Source organism: Podarcis gaigeae (genome assembly GCF_964106915.1).
Source record: "Podarcis gaigeae genome assembly, chromosome: 1".
Classification (NCBI taxonomy): Eukaryota; Metazoa; Chordata; class Lepidosauria; order Squamata; family Lacertidae; genus Podarcis; species Podarcis gaigeae.
The window spans coordinates 97,464,623-97,479,725 of NC_139678.1; the positions used below are offsets into that span (position 1 = coordinate 97,464,623).

Sequence of the window (15,103 nt, forward strand, 5' to 3'; positions counted from 1 at the left end):
AATCAGAAGCCTAGGAAGCCCCATCGGACATTTGGGTTCCAAAAGAACATTAGCAAACCGGGACAATCACTTCTGGGTTTGCGGCGTTCGGGAGCCAAAACGTCCGTGTTCCAGGGCATTCGGGATCCAAGGTACAACTGTATTGTGACAAAGCATGAAGACTAGCGATATATTACAAGTTTGTCTCCTATGACTGAGCACTCAGTCAACATTACAAGGCGTTTCTAGCCATGGTAGACATAAGTTGGCTGGGTATTAATACTGCTGATTGGATATCTGTGTAAGTCAGCTACCTGGGCTAGAAAGTAGATCTCATTCTTGACTGAAAAGACTTGAGGGATGGAAATGTGTGGGTGTTTCTTTTTTTTATTCCCTGTAGCAATTCACATCTCCAAGAGAAATGTCCTCCTCTGCTCTCTTTTACAGATTTTTATCTCTAGCAATTTAAATCTCCTAGAGAAATGTCCACTTCCTCTGCTCTCTTCTAGGCTAGGACTTTGGCAGTCCCCCATAGATGCATGCAAAAGTTCCCAGACACAATTTCTCGCACCTCAAGGTAGGATTGGGAAACTCTTTAATCTACAATCCTGCCTGAACAGCCTCTGCTAGTCAGTAGCTAGATGAGCCAATAGTCTTACCTGGTATAAGAAAACTTCCTGTATTCCTGTGACCCATCAAGGAATAACTGTACTGCACTGTAAAAAATGAAGAAGTGGGCATAATAGCACTGATCTACTGTTATGTTTTGGAAAGTACATTGTCCATCTGTTCTCTATGTGACCAAATGCCTATTGAGATATCATCACCAAACTTGGCATGATGGTTCCTGAGTTAGAGGAGCTGGTTTTCATCTGTGTTTGGATACCACTGGGCACCATTTTGAGTCAAGATGTTGATCCAAACTATTCCAAACTGCACTGATTTGGACACTTCAGATGATATCATCACACAATTTAGCGTGGTTGTTCCTGAGATTGAGAAAGATATTTTAATCTATAATTTGGAGACTATTGGGTGCCATTTTCAATCATGATGGCAGGCCAAAATATTCCAAACTGCACTGATTGGGATGCCTCTGGAGATATCATCATCCAGTTCCTGATATGAAGGAACAGGCTTTGGTTTAGACACTGTCAGGTGCCATTTTGAATCATGATGGGGTACCAAACTATTCCAAACTGCACTGATTTGGACACCTCTGAAGCTATCATCAGATAATTTTTTTGCCTAAATAATCCTATTTCAAAGGTATTGAAACAATAATAAGCATTCCTTTTTTGAAGTAAACCACACTGTGTTCAGTGAGATATACACAAAGGAAATGTGCACAGTGGGATGGGGCACCTAGGACCTGTGCCATTGTACTACAACTATTATAATACTGTACATGAGCCTTGATTATGTTGGCTGGGGTTGATGGGAGTTGGAGTCCAATGTCCTTCAGGGGGCCACAGGTTCCCCAACCCTGGTGTCTAGCACTGCAACCTAAGTCGGTTTTACAACTTCTCATTCTGTTTTGTTCAGCCTGAAGCACAAAGTGCTTCCACTACATATCCAGTTAGCTTTTCAACAAGTACCATCCACTTCATCACTGCTAGAGAAGATTAAAAGCAGGTCATTTATTTCTCACATCTATACTTTTCTCCTCCTAGCAAAGTGAAAAGGCATGCATTTGAGCACAGACATCCTCAGAACCACATTGTCGCCTTTAAAAATTGAATATTTAGAGCACTTAACAAACCTGTGAGCTATCTGATAAATTCTATTGATCGACATACCAAAATTTATTTAGCCTGCTAAACGAGAAATATATCAAATGTGCATAAAATGTGATAGGAACATAGGCTAGGAAATTGTGGTCATGCAATATTTTTTTTAAGCAACCTGTGATTTACTTCAATTTCAGTATGATTTTATTTCTTCCTTGTCAAAAAGGTCAGGCTCATTTCTGTATCTCCCAGTGGTAAATACAGTTAATGTGCTGAGACTGCAATGCATCCAGCATGGAGGTCATTTAATGGTGACATAAATTATTTTACTAGCTTTTCCTTCAAGTGGGCTATGAATCCATGTAGTATAAATGAATATCAGAGCTGTGATGCTGTTTCATCCTGCCAAGCAGGCTGAACTTTAGTGTTTCTTCTCTCAGTTGGGATGCTGCAGAGTGACAAAGATGATAAGCACTTTTGGTGGAGACAGTGGGATATTGCTATTTTTTTCCTTCATCCTATTTTTTAAAACTGACCATCCATACTGTATATTGAATTCTAGTATGCAAATGGATATTTTTTTTAAAAAAGTACTTACTTTCTTTTAAGCAGGAAAAAGTTTGCAATTGAATGATTTTTTTTTTAAGTAACACTTTATTTTAAGCACGATAAGGTTTGCAATTTGTATGGGTGTCAAATTTCCATTTTTTTAAAAAAATAAATCTTTAGATTTTCAAACGTAACATAATCAAAAAGTAAAATATTGACATACCAAACTATCATATATTAGCAGCCTCAGTAACACGTATCTCACATCTAAATTAACTTCAAGGGGGGAACTTTAAAACAGGTTTTAACTATAGCTGTGTTAGAAACTTTTCCATATGCTACCACAAAGGCCTAATCTGAAATGGGTCACCATTTAACAAGACTTATGAAAGCTTCTTTCAGTTCAGTTGAGCTGTAAGGTCCAAGTGGCTCTGCAAGATATCATGGGTGTTCAGGGGGTGGTGGATGTTGGTCTTTGTCTTTTCTGCTGGTTTCACTTAAGTGCCCACACATAATAGAGATTTCACTGAGTGCAGGAACAAGGGACAGAAAGGTCACCTTCTGGAGGAGTTCTTCTGAACAGTTGGTAATAAGAGTTGAGCAGTTTGGGGATAGGAGCATGACAGGCTGCTGAGCTTGAGACTAAATAGAACTCTCAAAAGTACCTTGTAGTTTGGGATGTTATGCTTGTGACAGTTATTAATAGGGATGGAAGTTGTAAGATAGCTATTTAAAAATCTACATTCTAACCCAGGGTGACTGCTTTTAGGAGCTCTGAGGCTGGATCCTGAGTGACATAATTTGTACTCTATTGGAGAAGATGTCAGCAATGAGCTTGGTTTTCTAACACACCATGTTAAATAATCTTTCTTGTATGGGCATATCAGTGCTGTTTTTGTTTACCTCCATTTAGTTTTTGGTTTTTTAGAGCGTCCCTTGCTGGGATTCTTGCTTCCTATGTTTATTGCTGTTTTATTATGATGGTGGTTTGATGCATTTTGTGGTTTTGTATTGGGTTGTTTGATATGAATTCTCAAAAAAAAAAAAGCAGGATATGAGGTTTTTTAAAAAAACGGTGGCCCTAATATAGGTGTCAATCACAGAAAAATCAAAGGGTGATTCAAGCTACTTCATAGGTACCAACCAGCACCCATAGTGATCTCCCTATTTGCTATAGATGGGTGTTGGTTGGCACCCAGGGCGCATGGATCATTTACAACGTATCTGCTTGGAAAGAGAGGACCAGGTGAACTAATTATTTGTCCTGATCCCTAACAATTTATATATTCAGGAGGCATTGACCCAAACAAGCTGGTGAAAGCATGCTCAGAACTACCCAAGATGGTTTCATGCTTTTGATTATGTGGTTGAGCTTTCTGGTAAATAGTAATAACTGGGGGGGAGGGCAGAATTCCATCCCTCTCATCTGCTGGACAAATTAAAGCCACATGCTGTGGCCACACAGCAAGGTTTGTTACACTCTTCCCTCCTTGCCCCTTACGTATGAATCTGACATGCACCATGTTCACCCTGTAGCCATCCCAAACTACAGTACAATAGGAATTATTGCAAATCCTATTTAAATTCCCTCACCTGCCCAGACAAAATGCTATTTGGGTCAAATTAAAGAACATGCCTCTGGTCACACAGATGACACCAAACAGTGTGGAGCACAGGTGAAAAAGAGGAGACCCAGGGCCAATGAGGAGCTCTCCTCCAAATTCCTACTCAGCCCCCCTCCAAAAGGGTGAATAGCAATGCCTACACTGCAAAGGGTGAGATGGCGGGTGCCAACCAAAGGAAAGTGGTGGCAGGGCAGAGCTGGCTTGAGTAGCCTGCTCTCTGCCTCTTCCCTATTGGACAATGCAGCCCATGTGTTTGCCTCCCCCAGCCTAACCATCTCTCCTGTTCTTCCAGCACCATTATACCAACTCCTGCCACACTATCAGTTGTCAGTGGGAGAGTGGTATAAAGAAAGGGATCAACAGGTAACTCTTTGAGGTACAGGTAACTCTTCAAGGGTTACTCACTTGGTATCAATTGTGTGAAACAAATATTTTCTTTTTTAAAAAATCGTGATTATTGTACACAAATAGCTGTTCCAGAGGGCTGTTCCAGCAGTGTTCTGCTTATGGCTTTAACAAGGAATGCATTGGACCCCCAAAACAGCATGTTTACTGAATCTCTGTTCAGAAAAAGATCACCTCTTAGGAAGCATTATATCTTCCGCTGAATTATTACAAATGTAATTTGATGCAATTATACTTTCAAATTATACTATATACCCCCATTGTGTTTGCTTTGTATATTTACATGAACTAGGCTAAGGATGAGTTTATTATTGGGTTTCAGAACAGTAATTATAACGTAGTTATTTCATCCAACTTCTAATGAAGCTTACAGTCAGGCACAGCCGATGGAACATTAACATCAGAGTGCAAACACTCCTTAAAGCAATCCACAGGAAAGGATCAATCAGTGTAAAAAGTCACAGCCTTCACGCAGTATCACTGTGCTCTGATAGTCTCTAAAAATGAATTCTTAAGGATCATTTAACAAGGACTGTTTATCACTTAATATACAGTAACCATTCTGAATACACAATCATGGCAGTTAAAAAGACGGTGGAAGAAAGTTGCATTTTAATTATTATTTTTACCTTTTTACCACTATAGAGTGGTAGTGAAATTACCCTGGGGCCCTCCAGATGGATGTTTTATTACAGATGTCTGCTCTTTGACACCCTAATGGTGCATTAGTGATGGATTTCTTCTGCTTTAGTTTGTTCTATGATGCTTTCCCAATGCTACCAAATTGGTGGCACTCAGGCATGGGGTTTGTTGCATTAGTTTTTCTGGTTATATTGCTAGTACTTCTGTCTGGACTTTGAACATTCCAAGTGTTTCTGAACTACAATTTCCATTAGCCCCAGCATAGCAAATAGTGAAAAATAATAGGAAGCAGATTCTAGCAATATCTGGAGGGTATCCAGGTGGCTACCCCTGCATTATAGCCTGCCTATCCAACACCTAGAGCTACAGACAGACACAAAAAATTAAATTAGTTTCTCTGCAATGTCCTTCTTCTCCTTTAGCACACCTTTCCTTTCAGTCCCTTGTCATCTAAAGGTTAACCTACTTCCTAGCCAGTTTTCTGCTTCTGATTTATTTAAATACTTTTTGTTATTATTGTAATTGGTCCTAATGCTTTTAGCAATATGTTCCTTGTCTTGAATTACCCCCCTCACTGATCCCTCACTGTCCACTTGCATTTCTTTGGTCCACTTGCATTTCTTTTGTGTTCCTTTTTGTCCTCCACATTTGGGCAAGATTTCCATTTTCCGAAAGAAGCCTTCTAGCCTCCAGATGCTTCCTTGATTCTGCTCCTTAATGACATCCTGTTAGACCTTTCTGCTCTGTTGTATCTGTTGTCTTTTTCTGTTATGGTTTTAATAAGCCCTAAGCATTCTGGTGAGATTTGACCCTCCTGACTTTTCCGGGAGTATGTCCTACTGAATTCAGTGGGACACCACACCTCTGAGTAGACATACTAGAATGGTGCTCTTAAATCTGTGTTAGAATATGTAAGAAACACTGAAGCAGCTTCAGAACAAATGGAAGCAGTAATAATTGGTGGCAAGTATCTATTATTTGTCATTTCTGACCAGAAAGCATTGCTGTGTCTGTCTTGGTTGTAGCCAGGATTTTTGTGGGGGGCATGCCTTTTATTGTGGGGCCAGAACCTCAGTCAGCTTTGTATTTATTTATTTATTGGGGGGCAGCTGTCCCTCCCTGCCTCCCATGGTGTCAGTGGTGGGAAACCTGCGGCCTTCCAGATGTTATTGGACCCCAACTCCCATAATGTCTGACCATTGGCCATGCTAGCTAGGGCTGGGTTTTTTTTTATTCTAACAACATTGGGGGGCAGCACAGGTTTTCCACTGCTACACTATTTGCTTCAGATAGCATGTATATATTACCTGTATATACTTTGAAAGGAATGCCTCATTGCTTTGCCTATCACAGCCTAAGCAGAAACTCTTTTAGCACGCTCTTATTGAAGACATTAAGCTGTGGGGCATCTCCATACTTGATTAAATGGGGAGACAGAAATGGCCATTTCACTTTGCTGGTAAATCGTTTTGTCCAGCTTTGACACAATAATTTGCTTAATTTCTTAATGCGCTTCTACAGTTCAGACTGCACTCCCAGCTTTTAAGTGCCATCATTAAATTCTCATTTCAAATCAATGTACTAGTTGCACATTGCTGGGCAAACAAAGTATTTAAAGAGTTTTCCCCATAATGCAAAGTAATTGGTGGATCCTCAGCAAGGCCCATGAAGTTGCAGTTGTCTTTGCCAGTAGAAGGCCAGCAAAAGGAGGGGGAGTCTAGAAAAGACTCATTTGCTGCCAGTATCACAGTGTTTGGCCTGGAAGTCAGTTGCCCTTTACAGAAAGAGCCTGAATAAAGCAGCAGCACAAAACACAGCTGACAAGGCCCAGCAGCTGAACAAATGGACAAGTATGTAATTTAGCTCAGCCTTCCTTTTGGGGTGGGTGTGCTTAATTAATGAGGGTGGTACAAAAGGGTGCTAATGAGTAATGAGTACTGAGTGTCTGTGAGGTCAGTTAAAGAACATTTTTGTGCACACAATGGCTTCATTTTCGACTAAATCTTTCAGCCTATGATAAAAGAGCTTACCTTGAGAGAGTTCAAGGAATTGAAAGCAGAACAGGGGTTTTTTTGGGAGGGGAGGGGTATTCAAAAACATAAGAAAAGAAAAGAGGGGGGGTTGATACCAAATGGGACAATGAAAAGATACAAAGCAAAGAGAGATAATCTGTTGGGTGCTTGTGAAGAGCAAATGGGAAAGTATGGTGACGTGAGATACAAAATTATACAATAAACACCTGGTCTTCAATAGATGAGCCATATTCCACAACTGAATCACATTGTAATGTAAAGTCATACCATTCATACCAACCTTTTTTGTCTCTCTGTTTACAGATTTTTAAGAGAAGGGAAGTTAAAAGTAGTTCTCAGGATTAAATTTTTTTAAGACTACCACAATAAAAACATCAAGCTAAAGGAGTGAGCATAATAATATGTTTTGAAATTTTTGCTCCCTATTTTTCTTGATTTGTTATTTTCTTTCTTTCTTATAATTATTGTCTATGTCTCTCCCCCCCCCCCCTTTGTCAGAGATGTCATTGTTTTGAAGGGACCAAGGCAAACTCATAGAATTGTAGAAATGTAGAGTTGGGAGTGACCTGAAGGGTCATCTGGCCCAACCCCCTGCAATGCAGGAATCTAAACTAAAGCATCCATGTCAGATGTCCATCCAGCCTCAGAGATGGCCATCCAAATGGTCTCAGAGCTGCAAAAAGGAAACCATGGTTCCAGACTGACCTCATCGCTTCATATTATAGCATGGTGCACAAAATACCCAACAAAGGGAGGCTATTTTAGTTCCCTGCTGTGGTGAATGTTTCCATCTGGTTAGGTATTCATGTGCACTCATTTGCAGTCAGAGCACGTGATAAGGATAGACTCCACTCAAGATCTGAAACAAGGTTTGCCACATGAAGACAGCAATATAGTCGCTGTTATGGTTATTCTGGTCATTTTTGGACTACATTTCCCATCATTCCTGATCACTGGCAGTGATGACTGGGACTGATAGGTGCTGTAAATCAATAGCACCTGGAGGGGCACAGATTCCCTACCCCTGTGTTATGAAATCACACTGTTTATTTAATGGAATATTAAAGATCGCAGCTGCATAAGCATTTTTCTATGCTGGGAAGAAAGGTGAGAGCAGCATAATAATTCAAAGCAATTCCAATTCATTTCAAATGCAACATGCAAGTAACCGTGATTTGTTCACGCTGGACCATTGTGCTCAACAAGGTGTCATATACCTCTGCTGAATATTCACGGGAATTAAGTTTTTTGACCACTAGAGGGCTTCCATATTTTTATTTAAAGCAACAGAAACACAACATGGGGCATAAGTGTAAATCTATAAGATGATTGTATGCAGACATACAGGATCTACATTATCGAAGAAATATATATTTCAGTGACTAACTTAGCAGAACTTTTAAATTCTTGCAGCAAAACATTTTTGCTTCTGTCTTCATCAGTTGCTCTGATTAAAATGTTGCTGTTTCCAAGGTGGCAGTTATGGTGTTTGTGTGTGTGTGTGTGTGTGTGTGTGTGTGTATGCAACATTCTCTCTATCATTATGTTGCCAGTTTCTTGCAAATGAAACAGCAGCTATAAACATCTAATATGTGAATCCTAATGGGAAAGCTAGCAAAAAATCAGAACAAAGTTGTCAGAGCAAATAGTTTAAAAAATTTAACATTGTACATGAAATTTAAATAGCAATACATAGGATAGTATGTATCATCAAGTCTCAGTAGCATATCATCAAGTCTCGGGAGTTCCACAGGTCTGGGTATAAATTACTCAGGTTTGAATAGAAATTCATCTCTTGCTTTGGATGCATGGCATTTTAGCTTTGTTCCACCCTTCATCATTGCAGACATTTATTTCATTTTTTAAGACCTGGATCTGACAGAAGATCGTGATTGCAATAAAAATCTAGGCTGAGTTTCAAATTGGTAAGAGGCTGCACACTTCATACTACACAGTGTAGAAGTCCTGAAATATAGATAGCTTCTTATCTTCCACATGCCCCAAGCTCAGTCCACAACAGCCATAGTGTGCTTACAGCCTAAATGTGTTTAATTTGCTCAAATTGAAGGTTGGGAGAGAGAGGGGGAGAGGAGAGAGAGAGAGAGAGAGAGAGATTATAGTGCCATTCTAACGGATATGATGCTAACTGAAGGTTTGGGATGTGGGAGTATAAGAAGTTAATTGGTAGCTCTTAACATAAGCTCTTGCTTATTAGACCCCCACCTGATCTATACATAAGGGAAAGGGCATCTGAGGTTTAATTGGGTGAAAGGAGAAGGAATGTGCAAGGACATCTTATGTTTGGTTCTGAATGCTTGATTACAGCCTGTCTTAAAAGACTTAAGAAGAACTGCATCTCAGTGGATTTTGTTGGCTTCCTAGCTTTGTGTATCTCCATTTTCTTTTTAATGGACCTAAAGGGGTTTAATAACTTGATCTCATAAAATTCAGGGGGTGGCTGAAGATTGTTTAGCTGGGCAGGTACAGAAGCTGACCTGGCTGCTACATATTACATCAAAACTAGTGATGGGACATGACCTCTTCAGAACTTGTGGGCAGGAGGCTAGCTCAGGCGGTCTCACAGCAGACACTACTCCATCTTTACTACTGCTTCTGACATCACAGAATTTGCCGCCTGAGGCAGCTGCCTCATTCTGCCTAAACGGTGGGGCTGGACTTGACAAAACTGATGTCCTGAGGAAGCTGTCCTGCTTCACGTATGTTACTATTATTGTTTGATGTGAGAGGAAAACCATATTGCAGATGCCTTTGGTCCTTGCTAGAATTACAGAATACTTTGCTATGATATTTCAGGGACAGAATGGATCTTGCAAATGCTCTGTTGAGCAAAGTGCTGAAATGCTATAAGCATAGAAAAGGTACAATAGGCAGTTTTTCAGGCAGTGTGAGAATGGCCTTCCATACAGCCTAGTATTGCTTATTATGAGGCTATAGGGTGGGAGGGATGCACAATGGATGTTTACAGACCAGTTTCACAACTGTACCTTTAAAAGGGAAGGAATCTTAGAAACTATTTTTAGCTGCTGCCAGCTTCATTATATTTTAAACTGAAAGACAGATGAATTGCCTTGAGAATACAGCAAGAGGTTTCTTGGAAGCAAAGCTCAAATGGCCACATTATTCATGGCCCAAAAACTATAGCTGGTGAATCCAGAATTGCCATGAACCTGCCCCAGGGGCTTGTGGTGTATACTGTGTCAAAGACCAAATGAGGCAGCTAACAGCTTTTTGTTCAGAGAAGAGGCAGAGCTAGCAGGCTGGATCCAGACTTAGGTTGCAATTGTATTCTCAGTTACCTGGGAGTAAACCCCTCTGAAATCAGTGGAACTTACTTCTGAGTTTATGTTGTTAGGATTCCAGCTTTAGTCATGCTTAGGGTAGAAATGAAATGAACATTGAAATGAACTGGGCAAGTAATGATTAGGAATGGGCAAATATGTTAGTTCTTTGAACTTCTCGCCCCCCCCCCGCCCCAATCTTCAGTTCATTCCTCCACATTTCCTCATCAGTTTGAAATGCTTTCTCATAAAAATTCTTGTGTTTTACTGTGAATTCCTCCTAATATTCACATTTTTGTATGCAGTTTTGCCTAACAAACATAAATTTTCAAAGAAATTCCCCCCTATACAATACATCTTTTAAATGTTACTTTCTCCAATATATTCATTCTTATTCAAACTTTGTCCTAATGTATACATTTTTGCACACAGGAAATCTCTGGAGAACTGGACTGCATAATTTGAAGAAGTGCAAATTTTTCAAAGGGTGGCTGTGTTTTTGTTCCCGTATTATTTCAGGATGTGCAAATAAGGTAGGTTCTCTTTCAATGTGAACTGAATTGTATTTTCCCTATCCCTATAATGGTTAGGTCCCATTGATTTCAGTGGGTCTACTTAAGCATGGTGATGTCTGGTTCCAATAGAATAGGTACCGTATTTTTCTCCCTATAGGACGCACTTTTCCCCCTCCAAAAATGAAGGGGAAATGTGTGTGCATCCTATGGGGGGAATGCAGGCTTTCGCTGAAGCCTGGAGAGCGAGAGGGGTCGGTGCGCACTGACCCCTCTTGCTCTCCAGGCTTCAGGAAGCTCTGCGCAGCCCTCGGGAGCCCAGTGCGAAGTCGCACTGGGCTCCCGGCGGCTGCGCGGAGGTGCCTGCAGCCCCGGGCTTCGCACAGCTCCGTGCAGCCCTCCGGAGCCTGGTGCGAAGTCGCACTGGGCTCCTGACGGCTGCACAGAGGTGCCAGCAGCCCCAGGCTTCGCCCGGCGCGAAGTCGCGCCTGGCTCCCGACGGCTGCGTGAAGATGCCTGCATTCCAAAGCCTGGGACGCGCTGAAGAGTGCGCCTGGGCTTTGCGCACCTCTCCGCAAGCCTGGGGAGACTGGCGCGACTTCGCGCCAGGCTCCCTAGGCTTGCGGATAGCAGACTGTTCTGGGGGCTGGGGTCGGGGGAAGCTCGGGCTTCCCCCGCGCCAGCCCCGCGCCTGGGGGAAAATAATTTTTTTTCTTTATTTCCCCCCCAAAAAACCTAGGTGCGTCCTATGGGACGGTGTGCCCTATGGGGCGAAAAATACGGTAATATCCGAGTAAGTAATACTTACATTGACTATCACCCAATGTTTTTAATAAGGCTGGAAATCATGGCACTTTTTATTTTAATCAAGCAGTCTACCTAGTACCAAACATTGAGTTAAGTTATTAAATAACTCATACAACATGAAGTGAATAGGTAAACTGTGTCAGTTAATGTTGCACATCACACCAATCTCAGAATGACACGATGTTTCAGGGACATACCCAGGGTTTACGTTTCCTTTGAGAATGAGGCAGAGCAGAGACTGTGGTGTCTTAATGATATATGGTTTACACATATATACAACCTGAGTCTGCAATGGCGGGATTCACAGCATTAACACCCCAAGAGGGTCTTGCTTCTCCCATGGCTACAGCTTTGGATTCAAATGGAAATCAAACATTGCTCTCAAATGTTGCTTTGACTCTCTCTCCAGATTGCTGCTTTACCTCTAGGTCACATCACTGTAAACACTCAACTCTCACCTTTCTCTTTTTCTAACTACCAGCCAGTTGAAGGTGATGGTGGTACCAGCTGTCTCACCCAGATCCGCTTCCTTTGTTCCCTTAATGGCCCACCACCCAGGCCATCACCTCAACAGGAAGCTAGCCTGGCTATTCCAAGAATTAGAAGGGGGGGCATTAGAAGGGTCTTGGCCTACAGCCTACTCCCACTACCCAAACTCATAACAATAATCAATCAAATAAGCTACTGATAGAGCCAGCAAAGTAAACCAGTCCCAACATGTTTTGGCTTGTAACTATTACTCATAGCATGTTAAGACTCTTCTGTTGTCTCCTTCATCTGTGTTTTGTTACACCAAATTCTTTCCCAGGTGACTTCAGGTTCACTGACCCAGTTTTCTCAATAATAACTAATAGACCCTGTTCAATGTGTCTTCTTCTTTGATGCAAGCAGCACCTTGAATTAAGGCTGTGAGAGAAGAGATGAAAGGTCAACAAAGGTTGCTCCTGATTTGTTCCATGCCAGTTTGTCCCTGTGGTCCAGTAGAAGCTAATGCCTTTGTTTCCCCTTTGCTCACTCACTAAGACAACGGAGCAACAGAGCACTTGTGAAGAAGGGATGTGCCCACTGTTCTCTGGCCAGCTAGATAGCACTTTGATATTTGGATCAAAAGTCTTGCTTTCAAGGGGACAGAAGTTATTTCCCGGGGAGGGAGAGAGAGGAGAGAGAAGCTTAAATGGAGAGAGATTTCACCTATGTCCAATCCTGTTCTGTGTCATTGTCTTCTGTATCTGCTTTAGCGCTATTCTAGCCCATTAATGACAACATTGTAAATAAGATAACAACACAGTGCCATGTAGCTGGCTAGCCAGATTTGGTTGTGTGATGAGACTGGTGGCAAATAAAGTCCACCATGAATGTTTGCAGTGCTTCCTGGATTAGTCCTATGCAGCCAACTGGAAATCATACACGTAGTAGGATGGTTCCACAACTGTTTGCAATGTCACTGAAGGCAAACAAAGTGCATGCAGACTGAGGGCAATGCTTCCTGAATATGAAACTAGTTTTGATCATTATGGCAGCTGTGGAGAGGCAGCAGACTGGACAAACTGGAAGCAATGTCTGTTTATATAGTATGACTTACTGGTTCATGTACAGATGATTGCTGCCCACTCCCCTACATGCTTATTCATTTTGAAGATGTACATTTGCTTTCTGTTTGTGGAGAGTAGGACCCATTCCAACAAGTTCAAATGATAAGAAAGGAGATTTCAGCTAAATATTAGGATGGTATGAGCTTTTTAACAGTGAAGCAATTTGTGTCAAAAGGAGATGGAGCTTTTTAAGCAGACCACTGATGACCGCCTCTCGGTGATTTAGTAGCGGTGGCTTTTCTGCCTAGGTGGGTGCTGGACTAGACGACTTTTGAAGCTCCTTCCAACTCTATGCATCTATGATTGCACTGGGAAAGACTCCTTAACTACAGCATGCAATTTGTAGCTTATTTCCAAACTGTAAATTGGATGATTTTTAGTGTCAATCTTAAGTTGTATTTATTGTATCCCTTGCATACCTCCTATATATCTCTTTTATCGCTTTAGTTGAAGGGCATTTTAAAAATATAACAAATGAAAAGTAGTCTGTCATACTTGCTCAGGACTCTTTTTCTGTTTAGGTTAGGGTCCTTTGGTCACCATCTCCCTTTGCCATAATGCCCTTGTGTGACTTAAATTATCTGCACTTGGACAGCAGAATCCTATCTGTCTTTTACTAAAAAAACAAACAACCTCCACTGAGTTATGTGACACTTCTAAGAAAAGATGCTTCTGACTATAGCCAGAGAGTATTCATGGTCCATAGCATCTGTAAAGATAGATAGATAAAAATCCTGCACATAAGAGTCATGATATCTTTATAAAACCCTTTGCAAAAATTGACTCTGTTCACAGATAGGAGTCAGGGACATGTCACAACAGCATAGGAATTTGCTGTTATTTCTGTGGCATGTTGTTTTCCTCTGTTCTCTGTTCCCTTCACTCCTGGCTTTTGTACAACACCCAGGTCCATGTCTCTGAACATCTGATCAACTGTAGTACTTCTTAGTCATGCACAGTTTCTTATAGAATGGGAAGCTTGCATGACAGTCTGGATAGGTTTGGCTATTCCTCATAGATGAGCATCCCTCTCTTTTTCCCCTCTGATGCATTGTGAACATAATGTGTCCTGTCCTGCTGCCAATACATCCACAATAGATGGCACCACTTCTCTGCATACAGATGCACAGGAGTAATTCTCCCCCTGTTGCAATTATTTATTCATTTCTTCTGGATTCTTTTGCCTTCTTGCTCTCTGCCCCCAAGAGAAGAGATGCATTGGGAATTGGACCTATTGTGATTTCTGAAATGAAATGGCCTGATTTGCACTTCCCAGAGTCATGTGTGGATCAGCTCACAGCTCTCCATGAGATTCTGCACTTTTTCTGAATGTTGCAACATGATTCTTAGAAATAAAAGATAGCTATTTAAATAATCCAATGCAGATACAGTGGTACCTCAGGTTAAGTATTTAATTTGTTCCGGAGGTCCGTTCTTAACCTGAAACTTTACTTAACCTGAAGCACCACTTTAGCTAATGGGGTCTCCCGCTGCTGCCGCGCCGCCGGAGCCCAATTTCTGTTCTTATCCTAAGCAAAGTTCTTAACCTGAAGCACTATTTCTGAGTTAGCGGACTCTGTAACCTGAAGCGTATGTAACCTGAGGTACCACTGTATATATAATTTAAAATCCCAATGCAGATCCAAGTGGAGATGGGAATGGGTTCATGGTGCAAATGTGTGAAAATGACCAGTACTGCAAATAGTATCTGTCTATCCCTGTTTAATATACAACAGAACTTAATTTAAATCACCTAGACAACTTGAGTTATGATCATCAGAGGGACTGCATCCTCATGCCTGGTCCTTCTGGCTTTTTAAGATCTATGCATTTTGCCGTGCTGTACTGAGTCTACTCCGCAGCTATTGGGTGTGGAGCAGGTGGGCATGGACTGGGGAAACTTGTGGGCTCTCTTAGGTTTGCATGGTTA

The 15,103-nt window shown here is 41.4% G+C and overlaps 1 protein-coding gene across 7 annotated transcripts in view; it reads left to right on the forward strand.

The window, feature by feature from the left end:
* The window catches only part of THSD7B (thrombospondin type 1 domain containing 7B), a 603,973-nt gene that overhangs the window by 173,157 nt on the left and 415,713 nt on the right, over window positions 1-15,103 (forward strand). For 4 of the 7 annotated variants that reach the window (XM_083703767.1, XM_083703768.1, XM_083703770.1 and 1 more), the window contains exons 2-3: window positions 489-556; window positions 10,695-10,795. The gene's annotated coding sequence lies outside the window, so the exon portion shown is untranslated. Of the gene's footprint in view, window positions 1-426; window positions 557-10,694; window positions 10,796-15,103 lie in introns of all 7 variants that reach the window. The other 3 variants (XM_083703772.1, XM_083703773.1, XM_083703769.1) reach the window with 2 other exon arrangements.